Below are 8,715 nucleotides of genomic sequence, written 5' to 3'. Positions count from 1 at the left end.
TTCTATTTTTAGTAGAGATGGGGTCTCTTGTTTTTGCTCAGGCTGGTCTCGAACTAGTGAGCTCACATAATCCACTTGCCTCGGCCTTCCAGAGTGCTGGGATTACAGGCATGAGCCACTGGGCCTGGAACATGGACATGTTTTAAAAATGTTTCAAGGGAAATTGCAAGTCAGGATTGGTTTTGTTTTCAATGAAATCTCAGAAACATGGTGTAGGCTGGGTGTGATCTGTGGGCAACCCATCTGTGACCTGGGGGAACCCCTTCTGTGACCTGCTTGCCTTCATCTGCTACCCCTTCATTCTCTATATCCCGGTTCTCACTGGCTGGCTTTTTAGCCCTTAAGTGTGCCATGTCAGGGTTTATGTTCTTGTGGTTCTCTCTGCTTGTAGTCTGACTTCACATAGCCTGATGGTCTTCTCTTTCCATTATTCAATTCTCAGTCCTAGTGTCCCTTTCTCAGATGACATAAAAAACAGCCAACACCCTAACCTTCTGTCACATAATCTTATGAATTCATTAAACTTACTACTATGTTTAAAAGAGTGAATATAACCTAAGAGATGGTCATGGTCATGGTACACGAAGATATATATAAAAGGAAATTTATTAAAGCATTGTGCACAGTAAGAAAAAAATTGAAAACAAACTATTAATGCATGTGTATATCCAAATATAGGGGACTGGTGAAGCAAATCATAGTATAATCTTAAAATGAAATACTCTGTAGTCAATAGAAGAACAGTGCTGTAGAGGAGCTTTCAATGACATGGAGAAATTTTCAAGTTTGTACTTAAAGGAAAAAGGCAGTTTATAAAGAAACTCAGTGGACTATGATTTCTCCATATGAAAAATGCACACGTATGCCTAGAAAAGAAACTGGAAGATTGTATGCTTGGATGTTAGTTTATCTCACTTTGAATGTTGGGCTTTTGAGTGTTTCTTTTTTATTCTTTTTGGTATTTTTCTACATTTTCCAAAATTTCCAAACATTTGCTATAATTTAAATCATAAAAAAAAATTTTTGGAAATTACTTAGATTTTTCAAACTTTAGCTTTTAATTAGTCCCACTGTGAGTTTGGATAGAAATTCAGGCTCTAGTCTTTATTTTGCTACGTTTAAATTTGACTATCTGCTCTTTTCATAAAGGGTAGATGGCATTTTAATTTGCTGAGACAAACGTGTAGCAAATCATTTAAGTCTGTGTTTACAACTTTGCATTGTTGTATGCTTTGGGGAAAATAAAAAAAAAAGTTTTTCATTCCTTTTATTAGCTCCATAATTACTTTCTGTAGTTTATCTGCCGTGATTGCAGAAAACTTGAAAATGTAATTAAGAAATTCTCAAGCACAGCAGGAGATTTTGCTGGAAAAAAGAACCTTAACTAAGAAACTTGATGATCAAGAGAAAAAGGGGCTGGAAGCTGGCTTCTAAACCTTGACATTTAGGGGAGGGGCATTAAAAACACTCTACTACTTCTGGTGATTATGGTAGAAAATATTTATCTTTTTGTCAACCTTGTTGTTGACGTAGCTACTGCATTAGTGACTTCCATATTACTTTTCCCTCAGATAGTTGAGTTTTTATCAGTTTATTTATTTTTTATTGTTTCAGGTTAGTTTGAGGGTACAAAGAATTATGTTACAATATTGCATTTGCTAATTAGAGTACCTCTTATAATTGTGTCCTGCCCCCAAGAGGTGTACCATATACCCTAACATTGTGCCCATTAATTGGGAGCACACCTGGCTTGGCACTCGTAGCTCAGTAGTTAGGGTGCCAGCCACATGCACCGGGGCTGGTGGATTCGAACCTGGCCAGGACCTGCTAAACAATGACATCAGTAACAAAAAAAAAAGCCAGGTGTTGTAGTGGGCACCTGTAGTCCCAGCTACTAGGAGGCTGAGGCAAGAGAATTGTTTAAGCCCAAGAGTTTGAGGTTGCTGTGAACTATGATGTCATGGTACTCTACTGAGGGTGACATAGTGAGACTCTGTTTCAAAAAAAAAAAAAAGTGGGAGCACACCCATCCCCCTTCCTCTTCCCCTCTCCCTGCTACCTCATTTCCCTGCCCCCTACCTTGTATTGATTTGAGTTTTTCTGTTATGTGGGCATATATTCGGTTGTCTACTAGCTTCATATTAGAATTGAGTACATTGGATTCTTCTCCAGTCTTGTAATACTTTATTAAGAAGAATTTGTTCCACCTCTATCCAGGTTAATACAAAAGATGTAAAGTCTCCATCTTTTTTAATGGCTGAATAGTATTCCATGGTATACATATACCACAGCTTGTTAATCCATTCCTGGGTTGGTGGACATTGAGGCTGTTTCCACATTTTGGGATTGTAAATTGAACTATGATAAACAATCTAGTGCAAATGTCCTTATGACAAAATGATTTTTTTTCCTTCTGGGTAGATGCCTAGTAGTGGGATTACAAAAAAATATGGAATGCTTCACAAGTTTTTGTGTCATCCTTGCACATATGTCCTGCCAAAGTGAGTGCTTTTGTCATTTTGTTTTATGAAGTCTATGCGTTGCACCATCTCAGGGACTCCAAGAGGCATAAGTGAATAATTCTGTGACATTTTCAGGTTTAATTTACCCCAGGAAAGGATCTAGAGTTAGGAGCCTATGCTTAAGGTGGCTGTGTACTGTGGAGAGGTTGTGTAGCTTACGTAACATCCCTGCATGCCCGAGTTTCTCTACTCTCACCTTGTCTAGCTGGTATGAATGTGTTTGCTCCTTGGGTCCTGATAGAAACTTATTGGGACTGGACTTTTGCCTTATATCTCAGCCTTTGACAAACATTTTTTGCTAAAATGTGGACTCTGTTCTCCACGTTCCCTGCTATTTGCTGACATCTTTTTTCAAACCAGATGGGCTGTGTAGGTTCATGATGTTGTCATCCCTTAATTTCTTCATTCACCAGTAAGTGAAAATGTTGCTGTAGACTCCTTGGGTATTCATGTCAGATTGAATTCACTCTCTTCTTACAGAATCTGCAGTACGGACTGCTGACCATCAGCTTTCATGTTCTCCCTTTGTTGAGGCAGTGTCCCTGCCCTGGTTCCATCTGATCCAGGGAGCATTTCCTTCTCTGTCAGCCTATGTCTGCAGGTCAGTTCTGCCTGAATTATGATTCTATTCTTTTTCTTAGGATGTAGAAATATCATTTGAAAAGAACCATTTCCTAAGGCTTTAGAGAGAATTTTCTGTCTCTTTCTTCAAAATAAATTAGGTAAGATAGTTTGCTTTCTGTAATAGAGGTTAAATAAATCAGAGTAGCCTTTGACTTATTTGTAAGTAGGGTCAGATTGACTTCACAATCTCTGGGATAATTTAAAGTCTCACTATTTTAGTTCCTTTGAGGGCACAGGAGAAAACAGATCATTTATAGATATTTTTATTTTACAAAATAAATTTGATAGATGACTGCTTTTAGATAAGCTTGTACATTTTGATGGACAGATAAATAGATAATGTCAGAGAAATATTTATTACACAAATCTATCATCATATTTTTTTTAGTCAGAGACATTTATAACCCTAAGAAAAAAATTGCAGGCTTGAAACATTCATAAAATAGCAAACAAATACCCGTGGGCAAAGAGTCTACCCATGTAAATTGATTTCTAAATAAAGATTCAATTTAGATTTAAAAGTCTTTTTTTTTTTTTTCCTGAGACAGAGTTTTATTGTCGCCCTCGGTAGAGTACTGTGGGGTTATAGCTCACAGCAATCTCAAACTCTTTGGCTTAAGTGATGCTTTTGCCTCAGCCTCCCAAGTAGCTGGGACTACAGGTATCTGCCACAACCCCCTGGCTATTTTCTTTTGGTTGCAGTTGTCATTGTCATTTAGCTAGCCTGGCCAGATTAAAACCCGCCAACCTCTGTGTATGTGGCTGGCGCAGTAAGCTCTGTGCTGTGGGCGCTGAGCCAGATTTAAAAGTCATATGCATCCAGAGGTATCTATTATATCTGTAATTTCTTTGTGGATTCTGATGGCTGATTTTGCTGTTATCAGTGTATTAGTTACTTTCACGTGGAAGAAGCAAAGTTTCTAATTAGCATAATTTGTAAGAGAACATGTGTTGGAAATAATTTCTACTATATATCACTTCTCTTACATTGATCTATGTCAGCCTTTCTGACAAAGAATACTCTTTGGGATCACCTAGTTCATTTTGGGTTATGCCACTCCTGAAATAAATTTTAAATTTGAACATCTTTTTTAATTTATTGGGAAATATCACGATAAACTCAGATATTGGTTACATTAAAAGTGTTAAAATACACTGGTATTAGCAAATGTTATTTTCAGCTTTGTAGTTAATTTTCCACAGTACGGAGACTTGAAGTGATGCTGGGAGCATGCTCAGAAGAACAGTCAGCAGAGAGTGCCTCTCCTTTCATCTTCTCCCCTCTTGGGGCCACTGAGATCACAAGGCACACGACTGGCCATTTTGCAGCAGCCCTGCTTTCAGATGGGGCACATTTTCTTCCTTAACCCTCTGAATTCATCAGGAGTAAAAATGATATTTCTTATGGGCATCTATGTTATTTTTTTCTTTGACATTACCTCTAGAACAGTTGGACTAAATATTTTTCTTACTTAGAATCATGATTTCCGATTTATTAACATAACCCAGAAGTACTGCTGTCCCTGTGTCTACTTGGCTGACTCTAAGCCCTGCACAAACCTTTGACTCAACCTGTCCCCTTTGCTAGCTTCCCCCAAGAAATCAAATCACATCAACAATATTCTGGCGTTTGCAATTTTGTAGAAGATGGGCAGGGTTTCTGGCAGAAGTCTTAACAATAGGGCATTTGATTCAGAAAATTCTCATTATATGTTTTTCCTCCTGAGTCTTCTTTCTGCCTATTTCATTGTTAGCCAAGGCTCCCTTTCTGGATTTTATCCATCTCAGCTATCTGATCCTTTTTCCATACCCCATCTCTTCCTGTTTTTATCACACAGTGGACAGTGACAGTGAACTCAGAAGACAATGAACGTGAAGGCAGGGATGTTTTCTTTGAATTTGTTCATACCTGGAAGAATAACTAGCACATTATGGTAAACTCTCAGTAAATGTTGGAAGGATAAATGACAAAATGTGCCATTAATTATGAAGATTTATTCTCTTTACTTTGCAAGGGAGTAGAGACTTTATTCTCTGGCTTTCTTTCCCTGTTCATTCTTGATTACCATTACTTATGGGAGTAGGGTGAAATGGAAAAGTGGAGCTGCTGCAGGAAGGTGAGGCCAGACAGAGAGAAAGAACACCTGAACACCAAGATATGGAGGAAGGGCTTTATTTGAGCCGGCTGAGCCACGGTGGGCTAGGGTCCAAAATTGGTTGTGCTCCCCAGCTGACTCTGTCTTTTCCCTTTTGTCTCCAGTCAAGGGCTCTTTGTCCATGGGTACCCTTCTCATTGAATCCAGCTGGAGAAGGCAGGCTTGGGCTTTTACAGAAGCTGAAGCAGGCATTAGTTTCCAGGTCCCAGGAAATTAAGTTTCTATAAATTCCTGAGAGCTGAGTAACCATGGGGAGGACCTTGCTGGTGTACTTTTGGGGCCTCTGTGAGAAGCTGTCTATTCTCTCATACCTCACTTTTCCCAGGTATCCTCTCTCAGAACAATTAAAACAGTCAAAAAGTAAATCTATCATTTTAATTTTGTAGGAGAGAATTCATTCATTCATTCAGTCAGTCAGTATTTTTTGAGAGCCTACTATGTGCTGACAGCACTCTCCCCTTGACCAAACTTATGTAGGGCTATTCTTAGTCTTATTCTAACAAGTATTAGAATAATTTTTCTCTTCACAGTGCAAGGCATAAAACAGGCATGCGACTGGTTTTCTTGGAGCTTACACTCAACCTGGTGTAGCAAGAAAATAAGAAAATGAACATGAATGAAAAATTTATGTAGATAAGGGACTCTTTAGATTAGGTGATGAGAGGGGACCATGCCAATGAGATGTCTTTCAGGCTGAGAGCTGAAAGAGAAAAACACTGTGTTTAGGAGAGGGAAAGGACACTGCAGGCAGAGGGCAACCTAGAGGGCAGGCCAAGTGGAGGGAGTTCAAGGAACAAAGTGGAAATGGGGGGTGAGGAAGAGGAAGGTGCAAGGATGAGGCAGAAAAGTGAACCAAAGCCAGGCCACTCTGATGCAAGGCTGGGCAGGAATCCCCTTCCCCCTGTTTTCTAGGTCTCCGTGAGCTCAGAAATCAGTCTCATCACAGAACCTCATCTCTAGGCATAAACAGGCCACCCTTTCCAGGATACACCCTCTGGGTTCTAACAAGGTCACGAACAAAGCAGCCTGGAAGGTTCTGGGATTTTCCTCCTTGAGTAGAGAGCACACACCCTAATTCCTTGCAGAAGGCAAAAACTTCAAGGGGTGGGCTGTGTTCCTGTGCTAATTTTAGCATCATTTTCTGCACAAAGACCTCTGGCCAATACTTCCCCCAAACCCCTTGTCTGCAGGGAGAAGCTTCCCACTTGGGTTCTCCCCGTCTGCTCCTAGAGGTTCTGTTCTCCTTCTTTTGCTTCCTATCCATCTTTCTATCACTCTTTCCCTGTCAATAAAGTCTATCCTGTCACTTATCCTCCTGGTCTGTGGTTTCATTCTTCGAACCTCAAGACCAAAGACTTGATATAGAGAGAAATTCTGGCAACAACATCAGGTTTTGTAAGCTGGGTAAAGAATTTGGAATTTATTTCATGTAAAATTGGTGTCTTGAGCTTAAAATGTGTGGATGTTATCTGAGTTTTTCATCTTGCATTGCTATTCTTCGTGGGTTTGAGAAATTGTCAAACATCTTTGTATTCTCTTTGAATGTAAAGATAAAGAAGCTTGCCCCTCTCAGGGTTTATTATTCTGTATAAGGTTACTGAAAAGTAGGGAATTATTATTGCCCTGAGATATTACTATTTTCTTTATGCTCAGAGTAAAGTAAAAAAAAAAATCCTAGAAAATAACCAGTGCACAGTTCGTTTGTGCTTCATTGCTTTTAATTACTTCTTGCACCATCAGTTCCTCTCTGGGACCCATTTTCTCCTAGAGGGCCTTTCATCATATAAAATAAAAGGTAGGTGGGCTTAATTGTTTTCTTTTTGCTAGGATAGTCCTTCCTGATATCAGAAAACATTGAATGTTTTAAGTTATCTTCACTATGTTTCTCAAAATGGTCATTTAAAAATTTTTCTTCATGCCTGTAATTCCAGCACTCTGGGAGGCTGAGGCAGGTAGATTGCTTGAGCTCATGAGTTTGAAACTAGCCTGAACAAGAGAGAGACACCGTTTCTAAAACTAGCTGGGTATTGTGGTGGGCACCTGTTGTTCCAGCTACTCAGGAGGCTGAGGCAAGAGGATCACTTGAGCCCAAGAGTTTGAGGTTGCTGTGAGCTATGACGCCATGATATTCAACCCCAGGGCAACTGAATGAGACTCTGTCTCAAAAATAAATAAATATTTACCTTATCAATCCATTTCCTCACATTCTTAATTTTTCCTAGGTATTAATGTAAGAGATCACTTACAGAGTCCTTTTTTGAGGAATTTTTTTTTTTTTTTTTGCGTCTTGCTCTGTTGCCCTGGAGAGAGTTTAGTGGCTTCATCATACTTCATTGCAACCTCAAATTTGTGGGCTCAAGTGATCCTCCTGCCTTAATCTTCTGAATAGTTGGGACTACAGATGCCATGTCACATTGCTCAGCTAATTTTTCTATATTTTGTTGAGATGGGATCATGGCTTGCTCAGCCTCGTCTCAAACTTCTCCTAGCTTCAAGTGATCCTCCTGCCCTAGCCTCCTAAAGTGCTAGGATGATAGGAGTGAGTCGTTGCACCCAGCCTGAGGAATCTTAATATATAATCTTAATATTTAAGTCTGTGACACTGTCACCATTTGATAATATTACTTCAAACACTTTTTAGAGTACTTGTGAACTTTTATTTGAGGGAGTATTCTGTAATTTACTTTCATATTATACTCTTATGAAACTTGATTCCAATAGCCATATTCTATCTTAGTCATAAGATGGATATATATTTAACTTTATAAGAAACTGCCAAACAGCTTTCCAAAATGGGACCATATTTTACTTCCAATCAGCAATATCTGAGTGTTTCAGTGATTCTACATCCCTTTTTTAAGAACAGGTGATAAAGCTGTCTGGGCTTCGTGCTTTAGGTAATTAAAGCTTTTTCTGCCATGTGCCAGTGTGTTGATCCATAAACCTCTAAGTGCTCCTAAATTCTTATTTAAAATAACCTTTAAAAAATTCTTTTAAATAATATCATCAGAGAAACTAAGTCTGAATTTATGCTAAATCTTATATGTGCTTGAAAAGAGGCAAAGAAAACGCTTTCTCTGTGCTTAGCAATAACTTGATGACTCTTTCCAAATTATAAAAGGAGAAACCAATTCATATCTGATCTTCCCCCTTCTATCATGGGTAGGAATAAAATTAGAAGAAGGTTAAAATTAGTTATATTGAGAACTATGGTAGATGTCAAGATTTAGTCATCATTGTTTTTAGGGTTGGAAGTACTCTGGGAGGTTGGTTTAAATTACTTGCTTTTATAGAGAGGAAAATAAAAACAGAGAAGAAAATGAACTTGTCAAGCTCATTCTTTTGATAGTTAACTGAACCTGACCAGTCTGTCTAGTGCTAGTTTTAATTCTGCTTAAAATACCTATTATCAG

This window comes from Otolemur garnettii, unplaced genomic scaffold, assembly GCF_000181295.1.
Source record: "Otolemur garnettii isolate 467f Iridium unplaced genomic scaffold, OtoGar3 scaffold00002, whole genome shotgun sequence".
NCBI classification, from domain to species: domain Eukaryota; kingdom Metazoa; phylum Chordata; class Mammalia; order Primates; family Galagidae; genus Otolemur; species Otolemur garnettii.
This window is presented reverse-complemented; position numbering follows the sequence as displayed.